Here is a 22,880-nt window from a genome sequence, read left to right as displayed (position 1 = left end):
ACCCATAAGTGGCTAACAATCATCAACTCCAGTTCCAGGGTATCTGACACCCTCTTCTGACCTCCATAGGCTTTGTAGGACATGGGTGCACTTACATACATGCAGGCAATACACTTATACACATAATATTAAAAAAAAAGCACATTCATGTACATAACTGCACCAGGTGTGTGTAATGTAAAGCCAGAAGAGGACTCTCTCCAGCCCCTCCAAAGAATTTTTAAAAAATAAATTTATTCTTAAATTCTTTGGAGGGGCTGGAGAGATGGCTCAGCAGTTAAGAACACTGGTTGTTCTTGCAAAAGACCCAGGTTCGAATCCCAGCACCCACATGGCAGCTAACAACTGTCCATAACTCCAGTTCCAGGGGATCTGACAGCCTCTCTGATCTCTGAGGGCACACCACCACAAGGGTGCACTCACCTACATGCAAGCAATACATGCATACACATAAAAAAAAAGTTTAAAAAAAAGTTTTGTTAAAAAATAAATTCTTTTATGGCTTATCAGTGAATGATTTTTTTTTTTTTTTTTTTGGTCTTTTTGAGACAGAGTCTCCCTGTAGTCCCAGGTGGCCTGGAAGAATGTTTGATTTTTTATACATATTTTATATATCTATATACATACTGTATGTAACTATATATCTGAAATCTCATAAATTTCCCAGGCCAAAAAAAAAAAAAAAGGGTGGAAAAGTTTAAGAAGTCCTGATCTGGTATACAACATTCAGCATGCCTATAATCCAAAAGTCTCTCAAATTCAAGGACAGCCTGGGCTATACAGGGTGCTTCAGGCCAGCCTGGACTACAGGGCAAGAAGACCGACACAGAAAGGAAGAGGGAGGACAGATTGAGACAGCACAGTGGTTGGGTGCCCACCTTAAGGGATCAAGCGGCTAGGAGGAGCCTTAATGCAACCCAGTGTTGCAACAAAAAACAAGACAGGCAGGGTCTGACCTCGCTTTACTGAAGTCAACTCTGTTAGGCCAATCTCAATGCACTAAACTTGCAATTCATCCAAAGCCCACACGAGTTTCCTGGACCCCCCAAAACTTAGATTGGCTGATTCCTGGTACAAAGAGGATGCTCAGTAGCACCTCTAGCCTCCTCTTGCCGGATGCCATAGTAGTACCCTCGCTGTGACTATCAGGTATGTCTCCAAGCATCATCCAAAGCGGTCCTGGCTGGGAGCACAGGTCGAGGCCCTTCCCTCTCTCGCTCCCTCTGCCTTGATGCTCCGCGCATCCTTCCAACCTCAAGTGATAACTAAAGACTTGCTCAACCGTCTTCCCTCCTCGCGGACCGCTATGAGGCCACGTTTCCCCGAACACTGGCCACGGAGTCTGGCACACAGTATGGCAACTGCTGTGGACTTAAGGAAAAAGCGAGGCAGCGACGGAGAGGCGGCAACTGGGAGGGCGTGTGGGGATACGGGCGGAATTACAGCTAGGCCGAGCACTGCGCATGCGCCCTGCTCTCCCGGGGTTCCCCCGACGAAGGTAGGTGTCCAGTGTCCGCGGCTTTCCCGTGACTACGGAACGAGGGGCGAGGACCGGCGCTCCAGCGAGAGCCTCCCCACTCCCCAAGCAAGACTTACTCGGGCCTGAGAGAGGGCGGCGAAATCTCTCACTCTCCCAGAACGCAGCCACCGAAGCACCCACCAGAGAGCTGCGAGTCCGCCCCTCAGGTCGCCAACGGCCGTTACTCCCCCTCCAAGCCGCACGCCTCCGAGCGCGCCCCGCCAGGCCCCGCCCCCTCTTCTCGACTCTGACCAATAGTAAGTCTAGAAGAGCGAAACTCCCGCCCCCTTCTGCCTGCCTTGGGCCAATGGCGAGTCGTGCCGCGCCGGCGTCCTGCCCCTGCACGCTGCGCTGGGCGCTGGGCGGATGGATCGTTCTGCGCATGACCCAGCGGCTAGACCCGCTCCTCCGCTCCTTGCCCAGTCCTGCCTGTAGGTGGCGCTGTGCTCAGCGAGGCGCGGGTGACCCACAGGCCAGGGCAGGAGGTTATCCAGCCCAACCTGCCGTCACCCTCCCTAGGTTCAGCTCCCTGTCACCCCTTCTCGCCGGAACTGGGCCAGATTGTGCGAGTGGTCTGTAGGGTTTCTGGTTATTCAGGAGTCACGATTAGATTGAATACTTAATAAAGAGGGCTTGCTGCTCTGGCAGAAGTCTCAAGTTCGATTCCAGCACCCATGTCTGACAGCTCACAACTGCCTGTAACTCCAGCCCCAAGGGATCTGAAGCCTTCTCTGCCCTCCATGGACACACACACCTAAATAAAATATTAAAAAAATTAAAAAGCAGGGCATGGTGACATGTGCCTATATGATCCCAGCATTCAGGAGGCAGAGGCAAGTAGATCTCTGTTTGAGCCTAACCTGGTCTACAAAGCGAGTTTTAGGCCAGCTCAGGCTATATAGTGAGACCTTGTTAACAACAACAAAGATTTAGTTAATGAAGAAAAAATTGATGGATAATGAGCCTGGGAATGACCTGGTAGATGAATTTAGGAGAAATTCTCTGAAATGAGGATAATGAGGCTTTGTTCATATGAAAGTTAAATTTAGATGTCTAAGCTGGACGTGGTGGTGGAGCATGCCCTTAATCCCAGCACTCCGAAGGCAGAGACAGGCAGATCTCTGTGAGATCCAGGCCAGCCTGGTGTACATAGCAAGTTCCAGCCTCAAAAGAATCAAAAGGGCCAAACAAAACAAAAACCTGGATGTCTAGAATAAATTCCTGAACCAATAGAAAGCTGAGTTTTCCTGCTGTGGCTTCTGTTTCTTTTGTGAGGAAGAAGGGAAGAAGGACATGAGGGCTGAATTGAGGAAGAAGTGGTTCTGAGAAGGCAAGAGAGACTAGATGTGTTGAGAGTTAAACTTAAAAATAGCAAAAAGTACATCTGTGATACTGGTGATCTCAAGTCAGAGGGTGGAGGCGAGAGGATTAAGAGTTTGATGCTAGCATTGGTTACATAGTGAGACCCTGTCTTAAAAAAAATATAGCCAGTTGTAGTGGTGCATGCCTTTAATCTCAGCACTCAGGAGGCAGAGGCAGGTGGATATCCATGAATTCAAGGCCAGTCTGGTCTACATAGTGAGTTTCAGGTCAGGTCAGATACAGGGACACCCTGTCTCAAAAGGACCAAAAAAAAAAAAAAAAAAGTACATTTAAGCTGGGTGTGGTGACACCCCACTTGGGCAGAAGCAGGCTGATCTCAGTGAGATCGAGGCCAGTCTGGTCTACATAGCATGTTCCAGGCCAGCTGTGGTAAAAAAGATTTGTACAGTCCTCTTCTTCAACAGGATCTTGCTAGCACAGGCTGACCTCAAACTCCTGATACTTTTGACTTGGCCTCCTAAATGGGTACATATACAGTTTTCCTCTATAATTGGGGGGGGGAGTTGTTCATTTTTGTTTTTTGAGACAGGGTCTCCTTGTAGCCCTAGATGGCCTGGAACTCAGTATGTCAGGCTAGGCTCAATCTCACCAAAGATCTGCCAGCCTCTGTCTCCCAAGAGCTGGGATTAAAGGGGTGAGCCACCATGCTTGGCTTTATAGTTTTTTGTTCGTTTTTTGTGTGTGTGTGTGTGTGTGTGTGTGTGTGTGTGTGCGCGCGCGCGCGTGCCCTCAGAGACTAGAAGAGAACATTTGGAACTGGAGTTACAGGCAATTGTAAGCCACTGTTGTGGGTACTGGAATCTGAACTCTTGCCCTTTTGATAGAGCAGCAATCACTTTTAACTGCCCCTTGTTTTGTTTTTGAAACTGGATTTCACAAAGCCTAGGTTGGCCTCAAACTTGCTATATAGTCAAGGTCGATTTTGGACTAATCTGTCTGTCTCCATCTCCCAAGTGCTGAGATCGTAGAGATTACAGTTGTGACCAAACATGCCTGGCTCAATTTCCCTCTGTAATTTAAAAGTAACTCCATTACATACTAATTTTCATATGTAGATAAGTCCTATATTTCTACTGGCTAAAGGCTCTCATTTCAAAAGCTATTCATACTTTTTAAATATGCCTTTTGATAGAGCAGCAATCATCAGTTACTTTATTATTTGTTTGTTGAGACGGGTTCTCATAATTACCAAGCTAGTCTCAAAATCACTTTGTAGTTTAGGCAATCCTTGAAGTCCTGATTATCCCTGTCTTTACTTCCCAAGTTCTAGGATTATGTTGTTATTTTTAATAAGTGCTGTATAATCAATGGAATTATATCAACCAGCATGATTAATAGTAAAAAGATTAAGCACTGGAGAGATGATAGCTCAGCAGTTAAGAGCACTGGCTGCTTTTGCAGAGGACCTGGGATCATTCCCAGCACCCATCTTACTGGCCCTATCTTTGTTTTTTGTTGCTGTTTGGTTTGATTTGGTTTTGGGTTTTTGAAACAGGGTCTCCCTTTAGCTCCAGGTGTCTTGGAACTCACTATGTAGACTAAACTGGCCTTGATCTCTCAAAGATCTGCCTGCCTCTGCCTCCCAAATGCTGGGCTTAAAGGCATGCTCCACCATACCTGGCCCTATCTTGTTTTTTGAGACAGGTTTTCACTATAGCCCAGGCTGGCCTGGGAATATTCACTATATAGCCTGAGCCTCCTGCCTCAGCCTGCAGGGCTGGGACTACAGATATGAGCCCCATATTTGGCTTCAGATCTATAAAGTTGATATGAATTCCCAGTGAAATGTTGTTTCCTGATTTAATATTTGCGACTTTGATGTCCATGAAAGAAATATTACAGAGCTGATGAGATGGCTCAGGAAGTAAAGGCAACTGGCTGCCAAGCCTGATGACATGAGTTTGATCTCCTGAGCTCACATGGCTGAAGGAGAGACCTGACTACCACAAGGTGGCCTCTGACCTCCACACACTGTGGCATTTGAGAAAGCGTGCATACACTCAAAATAAATAAAAATGTAAAAGCAAGAAGGATAGATTAGATTAATCATTTGACTTGGGTCCTTTTCAAGAGCTGTTCAAATATTAAATAAAAGAGCGGGGGGGGGGGGTGTGCAGCACTGTACAGTGCCTGCCTAGCATGTGCGAGGGAGGCCCTGGGTTTGAGTCCCGTCATGGAGGGAAAAAAAATAGCAAAATGTTCTTGCAAATTAAGGGCTAAGACTATGAAACTTGGGACTGGAGAGATGGCTCAACAGTTAAGAGCATTTACTGCTCTTCCAGAGGACCCAGATTCAGTTCCCAGCATCCATATGACAGCTAACAACCACCCTTAACTCCAGTTCCAGGGGGATCCAACACCCTCTTCTGGTCTCTGTGGGCATTGTGTGCATGTGGCACACTTATGTACATACTGATACACATAAAATAAATAAATAAATAAATAAATAAATAAATAAATAAATAAATAAATAGGTGTGCTAACACACACCTTTAATCCCAGAATTTAGAAGGCAGAGGCAGGCAGATCTCTGTGAATTCAAAGCCACCCTGGTCTACATAGCAAGTTCCAGGCCAAGAGGGCTACAGGGAGACCCTGTCTCAAAAAGCAAAACAAAAGCATGAATAAATAGATAAATCTTTTTTAAAAAACTATGAAATTTGAGGAGAATAAAAAAAAAAAGATTGCTGGGGTGGTGAGATGGCTCATCCAGTAAAGATGTTTGCTTCCAAGCCCAAAGACCTAAGTTTAATCTGTAGAACCCACGAAGTGGAGAGAGAAAACATATTCCCAACAAGCAGTCTTCTGACTTCACACAGACTTACACACACACACACACACACACACACACACACACACACACACATACAAATATATAAATGTAAAGATTTAGAAAAAAGACGACTAAATTTAACTTTTACTTTTACTGTGCTTTTTACTATTGTATAGTTATTTGCTCCAAATTAAAACATTCCCTCCTAGAGGGAAAAAAGAGGCTTCAAAGATCCAGGAAGCTAAGGAAGTTTTCAAGGCTCAGGATGCTGGACTCCCAGGCCCCTCCCTGAGGTTATAAAAGCAGTAAGCAGTGAACAGTGCTAAGGAAGAGGAGCTGTCAGTGATCTGCCTGCAAACCGGGAAATGCTGATTTTTTGTCTTCTGTGCCAAGGAATGGTTTTTTGATGATGCACCTGCCTTTGAGTGGTCCATACTCCAAGGCAACCCTCCCCCTGTCTCCCCAGTAAACTTGTTGCTTCATCAAGCTAGACTGGAGTGGAGATATATATGTGTATATATACCTATATACATATATACACGCATATATACATATATACACATATATTTGTATCTTCAGTACTTCTTGAGTTTGTTAGTGCTGGGGAAGTTTGTTTTTTGTTTTTGTTTGTTTGTTTGATTGATTGATTGATTGATTGATTGATTGGTTTATCTTTATTTTATGTGGATGACTGTTTTCCTTGGATGTCTGTGAGTGCATCCATGTTGTGCAATGCCCATAGAGGCCAGAAGAAGGAGTCCTATCCCCTGGAATTGGAGTTACTAATGTTTATAAGCTGCCATGTGGGTGTTGGGAATTGAGCTCAGATCCTCTGAAAGAACAGCCAGTACTTTTAACCACTGAACCATCTCTCTAGCCTGTTTTCTTTTTTAATTTTATCTATTTGTAGTTTATGAGTGTTTGCCTGCACATATGTTAAGTATATCACATGTATGCAATGCCCACAGAGGCCAGAAGAGGGCGTCGGATCTCCTGGAACTGGAGTTATGAATAGTTGATATCACCAGTGGGTGCTGGGAATCAAACCCCCAGGTCCTCTACAAGAGCAGACAGTACTCTTAACCAGTAAGCCATTTCTCCAGCACCCCCAACACTGTTTTTGTTTTTGAGACGGGGTTTTGTGACGCTCAAACTCACAAACTCATTACATAGCTGAGGATGACCTTGAACTCCTTATCTCCCCAAGTTTAACTACACCTCTCAAATCCTGGGATTCCAGGGATGTGCCACTATGCTCAGCTCGGTGTCTGATTTTTTTTTTTAGTCTTTTCGAGACAGGGTCTCCCTGTAGCCCCAGCTGGCCTGGAACTCACTATGTAGACCAGACTGGCCTTGAACTCATAGAGATCTGCCTGCTTTTGCCTCCCAAGTGCTGGGATTAAAGATATGTGCCACCATGCCCTGCCCAGTGTCTAATTTTTTTTTGTGTGTGTTCATTTATTGTAGTTTGGGGGCCTGTATACACTCTGCAAGTTCTCTGCCACTTGACTACACCCTCATCCCTTTTTTGTGATGTTTTGCTTATATGTTTGTTTATTTGAGACAAGGTCTTGTTCTATAACTCAGGCTGGCTTCAAACTCAAAATAATCCCCTGCCTTAGTCTTCTGACTGCTGAGATTACAGGTGCGCATCATCTTGCCTGGCCTGTCTCTGCTAACATCTAAAGCCTGCCCTGCTTCCTAGGTTACAATGTACCCCCTGCACTCATCCATCCTCCATCATGTTTTTGTTTTTTTTTGTTTTTGTTTTTGTTTTTTGGTCTTTTTGAGACAGGGTCTCCCTGTAGCCCCAGCTGACCTGGAACTCACTATGAAGACCAGGTTGGCTTTGAACTCACAGAGATTTGCCTGCCTCTGCCTCCCGGGTGCTGGGATTAAAGGCGCGCACCACCATGCCCGGCTTAGCCATCCTGTTTTTAAGTTTGTCTGTCCTGTGTATTGTTGAATCCCTGTGGTGTAACATGGGGATGGGTGTGCAATGGATTCTGGTTTGGGTTGATGGCAATGTACTGTTGCTATATCTACCCTCTGCTAGGAAAGGGGAGCGAATGAGGCCAGAAATAATTAAGAGATAGGAGGGAAAGGCTTGGATAATATTACATGAATGCATTTAATCTTCATTCCGGAACTGAACAGTTCTTGGAAATTTTTGCAGAAAAAAAAGTGGGGGGGGGGGTCTTAGTCTCAGCTGGCTAAGGTCCAAGGACTTCCTGGGAATGAGTCTCATGTTGAAGTTGAAGGAGGGATCATCTGATCAAACACTTTCATTTTGCATGTGTGGAGATGAAGGCCCATAGAGAATACAGTGAGATCCATACCACCCTCCATCTCCATTCCCTTCAGCCCATTGATCTGGAGTGCTGAAGCTTATTTATAGTCAGATGACACAGACTGGAGTCAGAAAAAGCAGGTTTCCTTGCTGTTTATTGGCTCTAAATTCTATAGCTTTCCCTATCATATTGAGCAGTCTAGTCACACCCCACACTCTCCCTAGCGTTCCAGACAGGAAAATAAGGGTGTGGTGAGTACAGCCCATGCTCAGCAGGCAATTCCTTAACAATGGTTGCTGCACACTTGCCCCATGTCCACCCTCTCTGCTGCCCAACAAGACACAGGATAGCTTTTCTCTTTGCCTCAGGTAAGTAAACTAGAAGTCAAGCCCTAGGATTGGGGTGGGGAATCTGGGCCAGACTTTATCCCAGCATCCAGTTTATCACCACCAGGGGGAAGATGGACATCCAGGCTCCTCTAGGAAAGAAAGAAATGATTATGAAGTAGGATTAGGGACTCAGAGTCTGGGAAATTTTCTTTTGGGGGGGGCTGGAGATGAATCAGTGTGGTTAAGAACACTGGCTGCTCTTGCATAGGATGGGTTTGGTTCCCAGCACACATATGGCAGCTAACAATGTTAGTACCTCCAGTTCCAGGGCACCCGGCTCCCTCTTCTGACCTCTGCAGACATTGTGTATACATGGTGCACTTACATAATGCAGGCAAAACACTCATACACATAAAATAATAAATTTAAAAATAAAAAATTATTACATTTATTTATTTGTGTGTGTGTGTGTGTGTGTGTGTGTGTGTACAGGCATGCATGTCTGCCATAGTGTACATGTGAAAGTCAGAGAACAACTCTTGAGGGTTCTCTTTACTACATGGGTCTCTGGGTTAGAACTCACATCATCAGGCTTGGCAGCAAGCCCCTTTACCTGCTGAACCATCTCGCCAACCCAAGCCTGGGAAATATTCTAGATGTAGATGCTTCATGTTGGAAAATTATTTAGTAAGCCATTGTTTTTCTTTCATCTTGATTTAAAAAAATTTTTTTTTGAGACAGCGTCTCACGTAGCTCAGGCTGGCCCCGAACTTGCCATGTAGCCAAGAATGGCTGTGAACACCTAATCCTCCTGTCTTCACTTCTCAAGTGCTAAGCTTACAGAGTGAGTCACTACACTTGGCATTAATATTTTCTGATTTATTTATTTTTATTTTGTGTGTATGAGTGTTTTGCCTGCATGTATGTAAATGCACCATATGTGTGCAATGCCTATGCAGGCCAGAAGAGGGCACCGGATGGCCTGCAAGTAGACTTATAGATGGTTGTTAGCTGCCATGTGAGTGCTGGGAACCAACTTGGATCCTCTGGAACAACCAGTGCTTTTCTTTTCTTTTTTAATGGGTTTTACTATCTCCCACAGCCTGGCTCTAAACTTCTGGGCTCAGCAACCTTCCTGCCTAAGCTTCCTTTGTAGAGGGGACTACAGGCATGTCTCACTGTGCCTGGTGCATCCTAACTGTTCAAACCTTATTTTCAATCATTTCTAGCTAGTTTCAGATTCTGAGGCAGGATAAACCAATAGCCCCATAATAAACTCTGCCATGTATTGCTAAAGCTGAGACTCAGAGAAGTTAGTTGACTTCTGGATCCCATAGCACTGAGAAGAAACAGTGTCCAGAATCTGCACCTGCCAAGACCTAGAGAACTCAGTGCAATCATTGGAACTTTACCACAGCAAGCCCCTTGTACCAACCTGCTGAGCTTCTGCCACCAGTCTCTGGACTCTGAAACCATATAGAAACAGATTGAGCTTAAAGTGCCCTTCTCACAGGGCATGGCCAGCATTCTCCCATCATTTCCCCAGGGCTGGGCAAGGAAGCTAGGACTCAGAAGGGCGAGATGATGCTTCTGAGTTTACTAAAATGGTGGGCTTTTCCAATGAGGGTTGGAACTTTGGAGAACTATTTTGGAATAGAAAGAGAATTGTGCCAGTCCAGGAAGATTGACAAAAAAAAGGCTGACATGAAAATGAAAGACAGTTTGTGGAGTGATCTGGTATAACAGAAAAGGAAAGAGAAAGACGAGAGGCAGGGATGGCTCTGAGTGATCACCTGGAAGATGGGCCTCTGGGTATGCTCGTGGGGGTTATTCTGATCTGGGCATGCTCGTGGGGGGTTAGTCTGATTACATTAATTTATTGTAGTAAAGTCAACTGTTCTCTGGGCAGGGGATTCTGAATTATATAAAAGTGAGCTGAGCACCTGCAGGGCTCTCAGCTTCTGGACTGCAGGTGCAATGTCTTGACTTCCCTGTCACTTGGACTGTACCTTGAACAGTGAGCCAGAAGGAGCACTTTCTCCCTTAAGTTGCTTTCAGCTGGGAATTTTTATATCAACAACAGGAAAAGAACCCAAGGCAAGTGGGAATAGGCCCTAGTGACCATAGGGATATCTCTAGAGCACAGGAGTTGCCAGGAGAACATGGGTTTAGGGAGAGACTAGGTTTAGAAAAGGAATGTGAGGATGTGAAGGTGGGAGGGGACTCAGTGAAAGGTCAAGGTCTCAACAAGAGAGTAAGAGGCTCTGGAAGAGGAGCCAGGGAAGCCCCACAAATGATGCATCCATATACCGCTTATTTGGAGAGGCCTGAACACAATCCACTTGCCACCTCCAGGCTCTAGATGGTTCCCTGCTCCAGTCTTCCAGGATGAATTCCTCCTGAGTGAATTATTCCCACTACAAGCTTGTGTATGACATAAGCCAGCTTTGAGACTTTACCTAGGACCCCAGATAGCCCTGGTTCTCTACCCCACAGCTCAAGTAAGTTCACCCATTTACAAGACCTGGGGCTTCAAACGCCTGCCTTTAAATCGTCCCACTAGGCCTGTCCCTGGAGAGGTAGGCTTGCACTTCGCCAGCCTGCCTCCTTGCAGGAACTCTGGGCTCTCCTTGGCTCTGGGAACCCCACTCACCTGCTGGCACAAGAGTTCCCTGTGCTTGTCACGCAGGGTCACTTGCGTGTGCAAATAGAATGTGTCACTATTCAAGAAGTAGGACAGGGTGAAGGCCAGTGTCATGTTTATAGTGGCCCCGTTTTTCAAGTCCTGGAGCAGTTGGTTGCCGACTGGGCAGCTGTGGGGAGAAGAGCCCACTCCCACCTTAGGGACCCCAGCTTGGGCCCCTCAGTGTGGATGCACAAACTTTGATTTCCCCAACTTACTTGTATGTAATTGTAGGTGCTGGATCTCTTGCTGAGAACTATTTACATGGATTACGTCATGTCATTCAAACACCAATATTCTGTAGAAGGGGAATACTTTTGCCCAACCCTTCTTGTTTAAACCATGAGGAAACTGAGGGTCAGGGAGCTTTTTGATTCTCAAGGTTCTACCAGAGTGATTTTCTAGCAAGGAGCAGGCTTGGGTTGGAACTCAGAACCTCAGAAATAAAGGAAAAATTAACTACAAGCTAGACTGAGCTTAAGTAGACTTAGGTCACATGCTGAGTCCTCAGTTTTCCCATCTGTAAAGTGGAGGAAATAATTCTTCATGAGATTGTTTTGAGGAGTAAACCAACAAGGTATTTACTGGGCTTCTGGAAGACTTGTTAATAGTAATAAAATGTGATCTAGAAGATGTCTCATAAAGTGGGATTATTTTATAACCAATCTCAAACTCTCTCTTTTTCTCTCTAATTTGGTCAGGATCTCATGTAGCTCAGGCTGGTCTTGAGCTCACAGAGATCTGCCTGCCTCTGCCTCCCAAGTGCTTAGATTTTAGTCATAGGCCACCAATTCTGGCTGAGACTCAGCTCTTATCCTAGATGTTTTCAGTCCCATCTCTGTGTCCTCAGCACTTAGCAAAGTCTGCCACTTACCATGCATTTGAACTGAGCCTTAGTGTCTCTGTTTGTAAAACGGGAATGAAAACATAACTATGGCACGGAATGTGTTGTGAGGCTTAAATTAATTGATATATATGAAGTGATTCAAGCAGAGCCTGGCTTGGGATTAATGAATGTATAATTTATGGCAGTATATCGCACTTTCCTTTTTTCTTTTTTTCTTTTGGTCTTTTTGAGACAGGGTTTCCTTGTAGACTCAACTGACCTGGCACTCACTATGTAGGCCAGGCTAACCTCAGTCTCACAGAGATCTGCCTGCTTCTCCCTCCTAAGTGCTGGAACTAAAGGCATGCGCCACCAGGCCTGGCTAGGCGTTATTTTTCATCTTATCATTGTAGGCCCTTGATAATTGTTTAAGGAAAGATTAAAAGAAATGTCAGGGCTGGAGAGATGGCTCAGCAGTTAAGAGCACTGGCTGCTCTTGCAGAGGGCTTAGGTTTGATTCCTAGCACCTAGCAAGCATCTGGAACTCTAGTTCCAGGGGATTGGATGCCCTCTTCTTGCATGACACAGGAACACTTACATGTATGCAAGCAATACACTCATACACATAAAATAAAAATAAATAAAACCTTAGAAAAAAAATTTAAAAGAACATTTTTTTGGTCTTTTTGAGACAGGGTCTCCCTGTAGCCCCAGCTGTTCTGGAACTCACTATGTGGACCAGGCTGGCCTTGAACTCACAGAGATCCTCCTGCCTCTGACTCCCTGGGTTCAAATCCCAGCACCCACATGGCAGCTAACAACTGTCCCTAACTCCAGTTCCAGGGGATCCAATGGCCTCTCTGTCCTCCATGGGCATTGCACGACACGGGTGCACTTACGTACATGCAGGCAATACACTCATACACATAAAATAAAAATGACAAATAAAATAATTTTTTTTTAAAAAAAAAAAGAAGAAAAAGAAATGAAGCTAGGCCTTTAGTCCCAGCTCTTGGGAGACAGAGGTAGGCCAATCTCAATGCCAGCCTGGTCTACATAGCAAGTTCCAGACCAGCTCAGGTTACAAGGAGACCCTGTCTCAAGAAAAAAAAAACAAAAGAAAAGAAAGAAGAAGAAATTAATGTCATTGGCTCTGAGATCTTGAGGTTTTAATTTCTCTGAGCCTTAATTTACTCATCTGTAAAATGAGAATGAAATGCATTCACTCAACAAACATCCACCCAACACTACTTCCTCCCCATGTTTGTTTGCCAGGGATACAGAAAAATGTGACAGGATGTGCTCATGGTTACAAAGGTACTTGCATAGGCCACAGTCCAAGGGCAATTCTGGCACCATAGGGGCCTGAGGGATCCTTACCTCTCATTCACAAAATGATAGGTGGCCTTAGCCTCTGTCTTGGAGAGACTTGGCAAAGACTTCATTGGCCACCAGGGCAAATCAGTCAGGATTACTGTGGATGTGAAGACATGTAGAGAAGCGTGCCAACGGGAGCTGTTCTGCTCTTGAGTGGAGTGGAGAACTCAGAGTCTGTGAAGATGTTCATGATGACGATGGTGTCCCCAGCACTTGGAATATGGATGATGCTATATCCAGAGAGATATTTTATTTATTAATTTATTATTTTATATGGAGTCAGTTCTCTTTCCACTATGTTGGATCCAGGGATCGAACTCAGGTACCTGTCTTGCTGGTCCTGGTTTTTTAATGTTTATTCCTCCTTCTTATTTTATTATTTATTTATTTGGCTTTTTTGAGACAGGGTCTCCCTGTAGCACCAGCTAGCCTGGAATTGCTATGTAGACCAGACTGGTCTCAATCTCTCAGTGATCTACCTGCCTCTGCCTCCTGACTATTGGGAGTAAAGGCGTGCCCCACTACACCTGGCTACTTAGTTATTTTTGATTGCAAAATTTTATAGATTTTATATTGAAGGTAAGAGTATTGGCCAGGTGTGGTAGCACATACCTTAATCCCAGCACTTGGGAGGCAGGTGAATCTTTGTGAGTTCCAGGGCTACATAGAGAGAGAGAGAGAGAGAGAGAGAGAGAGAGAGAGAGAGAGATATTAAGGAATGATACTAGAGGTTATCCTCCTGTGGTCGCAACATACATATACATATATATATATATATGCACTTTCACACACACACATTGCACAAACATACTCACACAAAAGAAAAGAAGGAAGGAAAGAATAGGTCAGTAAGATAGCTAGTGAATAAAGGCGCTTGCCATCAAGCCTGACAATCTGAGTTTGATACCCAGAACCCACATGGTGGAAAGAGAGAACCAACTCCTGCAAGTTGTCCTCTGACTGCCACATTCTCTGTGTGGCACACATGTATACACACACACACACACACACACACACACACACACACACACAAACTAAATATTTTTAAAAAGAAAGGAAGAGCAGGGGGCAGGGGTCAGCAAACTTGCTAACCTTCCTCATGGACCACCTAAAAAATGAAGCATCACCTCCCAGGTCCCCAGACCATGGAAGCCATTGAATCCCATGATAATTTGCATAAGCAACCCATAGTGCTTTGCCTTACAGAAGCATCTTCTTTTTCCCTCCATGCAAGGTGGGTGAACTCGGAGGCCAGTTTCCTAAGGCTGTTGCATCTTTGGCCTGGATTAGAGGTAGCAACGGGAACTCAGGAGTCACCCAGGGTCTAGCTGCAGTGGCAGCTGCCGTGTATGTGTGTGTGTGTGTGTGTGTGTGTGTGTGTGTGTGTGTGAATGCATAACTCACAGAATGGAGTCCCCCTGGTAGAGGAGGGTCTGGTTGACATTCACCACCAAAGTGTATGAGCAGCTGAAGTGGGGAGCTCTGAAGTCAGTATGGTTGGAGCCAGGGAGAACCTGTTCAAGGAGCACTTCCAGAGAGTACAAGGCATGGCTGTTTTTGGTCTAGAAAAGACAGGAAGGTGGCCATTACTCATGGATCTCCAGGAGAAACACTTTCTCTAAGGTGAGTTCTTTATTAGCTCTGTTTTATAGAAAAGTATAATAAGGCCAAAAAAAAAAAGATGCCCAAAGCAAATAACACAGTTCAAACCCAACATCTCCCTGACTCCATGGTTTTAATCTTTGTGCCTTGGTTTTGTTTTGTTTGTTTGTTTGTTTGAGACAGGGTCTCCCTGCAGCCCCAGCTGGCCTGGAACTCACTATGTAGACCAGGTTGGCCTTGAATTCACACAGATTCGCCTGCCTCTGCCTCCCAAATGCTGGGATTAAAGGTGTGCACCACCACGCCCGGCCTATTTCTTTGTTTTTACTGAAACAGGAGATCATTTAGCCTAAACTAGACTCAAACTATGTAGGCAAGGATTGGCTTGAATACTTCCTGCCTCTACCTCCTGAGTGCTGAGACTGTGGGCATGGGCTGCCACATCTGATTTGTTTTATTGTTATTTTTATTGTTGCTTTGAGAGACCACTTTTTAAAAGATTTATTTAATTAAAAAACTTATAAACAGGTGTAGTGATACATGCCTTTAATCCCCCACACTCGGGAGGCAGAGGCAGGCAGATCTCTGTGAGTTCAAGTCCAGGCTGGTTTACAAAGCCAGTTCCAGGCCAGCTGGGGCTACAGGGAGAACCTGTCTCAAAAAGACCAAAAAAAAAAAAAAAGGGCAAGTTCTCTGGGTTGGAGAGAGAGCTCAGTGGTTGAGATGCTGTTTCAGAGGCTCCATGGTTAGTTCTTAGGACCCACGTGGCAGCTAACAACCATCCATAACTCCAGTTTCAGGGGATCTTATGCCCTTTTCTGACTTCTGTGGGCACTGCATGGTTATTATTTTAAGATGTTTCATGGCTGACAGTTTGGAAACCAATACCCCTAATCCATCCAACACTTGCAAGGCATTCTCAATATGAAGGGAAACAACTTGGTCTTTTCCCTCAACAAGACTGGTCTGCTGGCTAAAATTTGACTCAGCCCAAGTCAGGAATTTCCCAACCCCTCCTTGCCCAGTCCCACCCATAGTTGTCTTCTCCCTATCATGTGACCCCTTCAGCTTACAGAGAGGGAGAGTCCACAAGTCCCCTCCTGCTTCTTCAACTGGAAGACCTGGATCCGGTGGCCCTGCTCTACCTGTTGATGCTGGAACACCAGGAGAAGGCGTCTTCCCTCAGGACCCAGTGGTGAGTCTTCAGGAAGCAGCTGCTCAGAGCCACCTCAATGTCCCATGGCCTGCAGTGCAGGAACACCAATTCCTTGGATAGATCTGCAGGTGGACAAGAGTACCATGGGAGGGGGTACTATTTCTCAGGTGACCCAACCCCCAAAGATTCCATTAAGCACAGGGCCAGTGAGACAGCTTAGTGGGTAAAGGCTTGCCATGCAAACCTAGTGACCTGAGTTCAATCCCCAGAACCCACATAAAGGTGGAAAGAGAGGAATGTGTTCACAAAGTTGTCCTACACACATACACACACACACACACACACACACACACACACACACCCTATGACATTTCTGTCCCAAACACACACATCAAACACACGTAATAATAATAGCTATTATTTTTTTTCAAATTTATTTATTTTTATTTTATGTGTGTGAGTGTAATGCCTACATGTGTGTAGGTACACCCGTGTTGTGTAATGCTTGTGGAGGTCAGAAGAGGGCATCAGGGGCTGGAGAGATAGCTCAGAGGTCAAGAGCACTGACCGTTCTTGTAGAGGACCCAGGTTCAATTCCCAACACCCACATGGTGGCTAACAAGAGGATTTGACGCCCTCTTCTGACCTCCATGGGCATTATACAACATGGGTGCATCTACCTACATGCAAGCAATACACTCATACACATTAAATAAAAATAAATAAATAATTTAAAAAATTTAAAAAAAAGAAGAGAGCATCAGATCCCCTGGAACTGGAGTTACAGACTGCTGTTAGATGCCATGTGGGTGCTGGGAATCAAACCTGGGTCCTCTGCAAGTGCAGTCAGTACTCTTAATCGCTGAGTCATCTCTCCAGTCCCAATAATAATAATTTTATTTTGTCTTTTTGAGGCAGGGTCTCCATATAGCCCCAACTGGCCTGGAACTTGCTATGTAGACCAGGCTAGCCTCAAACTCAGAGATTTATGCACAACTGCCTCCTGAGTGCTGGGATTAAAGACATGCACCACCACACCTGACCCAATAATAATTTTAAACACAGATTCTCATGCATGCGAATCCCGTGGCTACCATTTGTTCTGTGGGACCCTAGTCCTTGGCCTTCATAGCTCAGTCAGAATCTCCTTCCCAAGAATTAACTGGGCCTCAAGAGTGGTATGGGGGCCAAGAATGTAATTCAGTTGAGTGCTTGCCTAGCATGCATGAAGCCCTCGATTCCATCACCAGCCTCACATAAAATGGGCATGGTGGCAGAGGCCTATAATCCAGCACTGAGGCAGTCGAGGCAGGAGGATCAGAAGTTTAAGGTTATCTTCAGTCATATACTGAGTTTGAGGCCAGCCTGGACTACATGAGACACTGTCTCAACACAACAAACAAAGCTTGAGAGGTGAGGCAGCCATCTTGAGCCAGGTTAAGCTGAGAATTAGCCGAAGGGCAGTGTATACAGAGAGGAACAAAGCAAGCTTGGGTGCAGGACCAGAGAAGCAAGAATAAAGGAGGTGACTCCCTGGTTCCTGCTCCAGTCTCGGTTCTGGTTTCAGTCCCTGGAGAATCCAGCTGGCACTTGCCCTGGCCTCACTGACAAACTGAAGGCAGCCGGTTTCTCTGACTTGTCTGGAAAGATAAGTTTTATTTGAGAAGTTAATTTGTTCATTCTCCAATTTCTCTCCCATTCTCTCCCAAACTGGAAGCCAGACCCTGATGTGTGTGTGTGTATATGTGTGTGTGTGTGTATACATGTATGTGCATGTGCTTGTGCATGTGTGTCTGTGTCCACACACATGTATACATACACATGTGTTTGTAGATGCTTACATCCATGCAAACACATTCGGAAGCCAGAGCAGGGCACAGGGTGTCTTCCTGTACCAGTCTAGGCCTTATTGCCTTGAGACAGGGTCTCTTGAAAGCAAGCTCTCAGGATCCACATGTCTCCACCCCACCCCTCATGTTGGAGTTCCAGGCAGGAGGAGCAGTCATGGCTGGCCTTTTATGTGGGTGCTTGTAGGACCCCCAACCAGGGGTACCCAACGTCCATAGGAAGTCGCACCCCAATAACTCAGTCCTCAGACCAGGAGATGCAACAAGCAAGAGGATTTAATCATTTGCGCAGATGGGCTCCTGCCTCACTCGGAGAGAGCAGCACAAACTACAAGTGGTAGAAGTGGGAGGGGGTAGTTTCGGGTAAGCGGCAGAAGCGGCAGAAGTGGGAGGGGGAGCGGCAGTAGTGGGAGGAAGTTTCGGGTGATTTTCGGCTTGGTGCACAGAGCATGAAAAGGTCAACTTTTTCTCAGCAGTTAGAATTTTACTTACATCTTATTTCCTTGTACAACTTCCCAGAATATTCTTCTTTTGGTCTGGGGGGACTTGGTTTGATTCCATCAGTGCTGAGTTCAGATACCTTTCAGAGCAAGTGCTCTTACCCACTCAATCACCTCTCTGTTACCACTCCAACTTTTTTATTTTTACTTATGACTTTGTGTGTATATTATGTATATGAGTATATGTCACATCCATGAAGGCTCCTTGGAGCACAACAGGGCATCAGATGGTCTGGGACTGGAGTTACAGGCAGTTGTGAGCCACCCAACATAGCTATGGAAACCAAACTCGAATCCTCTAGAAGATCAGCAAGTACGTGTAACAGCTGAGCCATCTGTCCAGTGTGCCCCCTTCCCTCTCTAATTTTTTTTCTTATTTTTGTTCTTTCTGAGACAGGGTCACTCTGTAACCCCAGCTGGCCTGGAACTCACTATATAGACCAGGCTGGCCTCAAACTCACAGAGATTCACCTGCCTCTGCTTCTGGAGTGCTGGGATGAAAGGTGTGCACCACCACTACGGGCTCCCTCTCCAACTTTTTTTTTTTTTTTTGTCTTTTTGAGACAGGGTCTCACTGTAGTCCCAGCTGACCTGAACTCATTATGTAGACCAGGCTGGCCTTGAACTCGCAACGATCTGCCTGACTCTGCCTCCTGAGTGCTGGGATTAAAGGTGTGTGCCACCACACCCGGCTTCTCCAACTTTTTAAAACTTTATTTCACTCAACTTGTTTATAGATTTGTCTCTTGTGACACCAGGTGCCTTACAGGAGGTGCACCAATACCAGTGCTTTTCGGTTAGTTAAATGAGAAGCTAATCCTTCACCCTTCTCCCTAATATGGCTGCTCTTCTATAATGTCTGTTGAAATTTTGGGATCAACTGCTCAAAAATTAATAATTTAAAAGGAAAGCTGGAGCTGTTCGTGGTGGCACACACATTTAATCCCAGCAGAGCAGGCAGATCTCTGTGAGATGAAGACCAGCCTGCTCTACATAGTGAGTTCTAGGCCATCTGGGGCTACAGGGAGACCCTGTCTCACAAAACAAACAAACAAACAAACAAAAACAAAAATAAAAAGCAAAAACTCCAAAACCAAAAAAATTCCAAAACAAAACAAACCCAAAATAAAACAAACAAACACAAAAAGGAAGGCTAGGTATGACCATAAACTCCTATAAATCCAGCACACAGGAGACCGAGGAAGAATCAAAGGCCAGACTTAGCAACAAAACAAATTCAAGACCAGCCTGGGCGACATGAGACCCTGTCTGAAAAACAAAAACAGCTGGGCATGGTGGCCCACGCCTTTAATCCCAGCAGTTGGGAGGCAGAGGTAGGCAGATCTTTCTGAGTTCGAGGCCATCCTGGAACATAGCGAGTTCCAGGACAGCTGGGGCTACAGGGAGACCCTGTCTCAAAAAGACCAAAAAAAAAAGTTTAAAAATAAAAAACGTTTCTGGTTTGAGTTGGTTGTGGTGGTACGCCCCTATAATCCCAGCATTCAGAAGGTAAAGGCAGAAGAATCAGGACTTTGAGGCTAGTCTGGGTTTAGTGACACCCTGTTTCAAAAAGAAAAATATTTTAAAAATGAATAACTACTTGAGTTAGACAAGCCATCCCAGTCACTAGTTTACCCTGCCCATCTCACTTCCTCTGCCACAGGGTATTCCAAGGTGCCACACCACTGTTCTTGGAATAAAGATGTGGGGGACAAATATTTATGGGAAATACATGCTATAAAGGAGTCACAGTGAACAGCATACTAAGGGACAACATTCTGTGCTGTGGTTTAATCATCTTTTGTGGGGTGGGGCTTGGTTTAGGGAAACCGAGGCACTGAGCTATACCTGAAGTCCTAGTATAATGCAACATATGTAATACATAATACAACTATTTTTCCTTTGAGACAGCATCTTGCTGTATAGCTCTGACTAGCCTAGGACCTACAGCACTCTGCTTCCAAGGGCTAGGATTACATGGGATACCACCACACTCAGCCTAGTCTAACAATTGTTTTTTCAAAATTTTCGTTATTATTAATGTAATATGGCACCTTCTTTGCCATGTTGAAGTTTATGTTGACTCTAGCCTCTGAAATTATCAGGCAGTTGGCCCAGGGTATGGGAAACACATGTCAGCAGGACCCTGTCTTGGGAACGGGTCAGTGTGCCCTGGAGTGCACCTGCTAACTGCAGATTTATGGCTTCTGTAGGTTATGTTTGGCTTGCTTCTATAAAATAGTAATCACCACTTAATAGAATAGAAATTGTTAAGGGGGCTCTCCACCTGTAAGCTTGGGAATGTAAACTTTTCACCCTGGTTATGGTTTCTGTATAAAAGCTTACCCTAGAGATGGCTCGGGCTGCACTTGGGTTCCGACACTCTTGTGTAGTTGATGGCCAGCTAATAAAAGACTTTCATTTGGAAAAACTTTGAATTATCTTCTCTGGTGAAACACATCACAACAATTTCTGTGTGTGTGTGTGTGTGTGTGTGTGTGTGTGTGTGTGCCCATGCACACTATGGCACAAATGTGGAGAGCAGAGAACGTCTTTGTGGAGCTGCTTTTATCCTTACACCTTCACGTGGGTTCCAGAGATCAAACTCAGGTCATCAGGCTTGCATGACAAGTGCTTTACATGCTAAGCCATCTTGGAAGCCAGTTTTCTTTTGAGACAAGGTCTCATTGTAGCTCAGGTTGGCCTTGCACTCCTATGCAGTAAAAGGTGACCTTTAGCTTCCATCCCTCCTGCTTCCTAGGGTTACTGGCATGTGCCACACCCAATCCAATCTAAGCATCTGAATTGGCTTTATTTTGATTATGGAAACAGACAACACTTCATAAAATGGAATAAGTAGCCAGGTGTGGTGATGTATGCCTTTGATCCTAGCACTTGGGAGGCAAAAGCAGGTGGATCTCAGTGCATTCGAGGCCAGGCTGTTCTACATAGTGTGTTCCAGGCCAGCTGGGGCTACAGGGAGACCCTGTCTCAAAAAGATGGCTCAGTGAGTAAGAGTGCTTTTCCAGCTCTTCCAGAGGGCCCAGGTTCAGTTCCCAGCACCCACATGGCAATTAACTACTGTCTTACTGACTGTAACTCCAGTTCTAGAGGATCCAACACCCTCTTCTGACCTCTGTAGGCATTGCATGCATGGGTGCACTTATAAACGTGCAGGCAAAACATTCATACACATAAAATAAACAAAAATAGAATTGATTATTTCCTTGCTTTGTACATGGAACAAGGCAGAGAGAGTTTTGAGATCAGGCTTATGGAAACTGGCCTGTTGGGAATATGTAACTGTTCTCTCTCCTTTTCCCTGGTTTCTAGGGAGGTGAGATAAACAGCTTAGTTTCAGTATGGTGACAGGGAACTTCGGCATAAGATAACTTCCTTTTGAGTTTTAGTCTAGCCCATTGGAGCCTAGACAGTGACATGCTTTGTTTACTTAACAAGTGGAAAAGAAAATGTGGGCTAGGATCTGGTAAAAGTGTCTGCCACCAAGCCTGGTGACTGAGTTTTATCCTCAGGACCACAGGGTGGAAGAGAGAACAGACTCCTGAAAGTTGTCCTCTGACCTCCACTTGAGTGCTGTGGCACATACCTGCCCACACAAATACCCACACACAAAATAAATAAAATACATAAAATAAATAATAAAATACACACAAAATACACAAGATACACAAAATACATAAATAAAATGTCACTTAAAATACAAAAATGCCAGGCATGGTGGTGCGAACCTTTAATCACAGCACCAGGGAGGCAGAGACAGGTGGGTCTCTGTGAGATCCAGGACATCCTGTTCTACATAGAGAGTTCCAAGCCACCTGGAGTTATAGGGAGACCCTGTCAGTGCTTTTGACCAGAGTCATTTGTGCTTTTAACTACTGAGTCATCTTTCCACCCCCTTCTTCCTTTTGAGACAGTCTTACTCTATTAACGTGGCTGGCCTTGAATTCATGGCAATCCTCTTGCCTCAGTGCTGTGATTACAGATATGCATAACTAGAACCTTTTTTTGTTTTAGGGCAATGTATATTGAAATCCCACACTTGTGTTGAAAAGCCATCAACTAAGTGCTCTTAGTTTTGTATGTTGTAATAGCTTCATTCCAAGGCAAGATCACCCAACTGTCCAAGGCAGAAATGCTAAAGATATATGTGGGCAGACACATGCACGTGTGGCACATATATGTATGTTTTGAGACAGGGTCTCCCCCTGTAGCCCATGCTGCCCTCAAACCCCCAGAAATCAGAACAAAATATATTAGAAGAAATTAAGTAACTTGTTATGTAGGACCCTGAGACCCTCTTCATTCACCCGCTACCCCCCAATCCCTCCAGACCCCCACTAATTGCTCTTTTAGCTTCTGTAAAATACTTGGTTGCTGCTTTAGGCATGCCTAGACATGCCCTGGCATTCCCTGACAGCCACCTACTATCCCCCACTCCAGGAAACTATAGATTAATCAAGACCGGGTATGAAACTGCCCTATAAGGTAAAAATGGAGACTCCTGGCCCCACAGATAACAGTCAGAACATTCCACAGCCCTGAGAATAACACCCATCAATAAGGAACCTCCAAG

At 45.1% G+C, this 22,880-nt stretch overlaps 1 protein-coding gene and 1 pseudogene across 1 annotated transcript in view; both read right to left on the bottom strand.

The window, feature by feature from the left end:
- The window catches only part of Cep85 (centrosomal protein 85), a 36,776-nt gene extending 35,045 nt beyond the window's left edge, over positions 1-1,731 (bottom strand). The window contains exon 1 of the mRNA XM_008836811.3: positions 1,597-1,731. The gene's annotated coding sequence lies outside the window, so the exon portion shown is untranslated. The remainder of the gene's footprint in view (positions 1-1,596) is intronic.
- A 7,961-nt stretch (positions 1,732-9,692) lies between these two features.
- LOC103737129 overlaps positions 9,693-22,880 on the bottom strand; it is a 30,558-nt pseudogene continuing 17,370 nt past the window's right edge.

The sequence above is a fragment of the Nannospalax galili genome, unplaced genomic scaffold (assembly GCF_000622305.1).
Source record: "Nannospalax galili isolate Female #2095 unplaced genomic scaffold, S.galili_v1.0 scaffold1258, whole genome shotgun sequence".
NCBI lineage: Eukaryota > Metazoa > Chordata > Mammalia > Rodentia > Spalacidae > Nannospalax > Nannospalax galili.
Note: the sequence above shows the minus strand (reverse complement) of the source record. Positions and strands in the feature narration are given on the sequence as shown.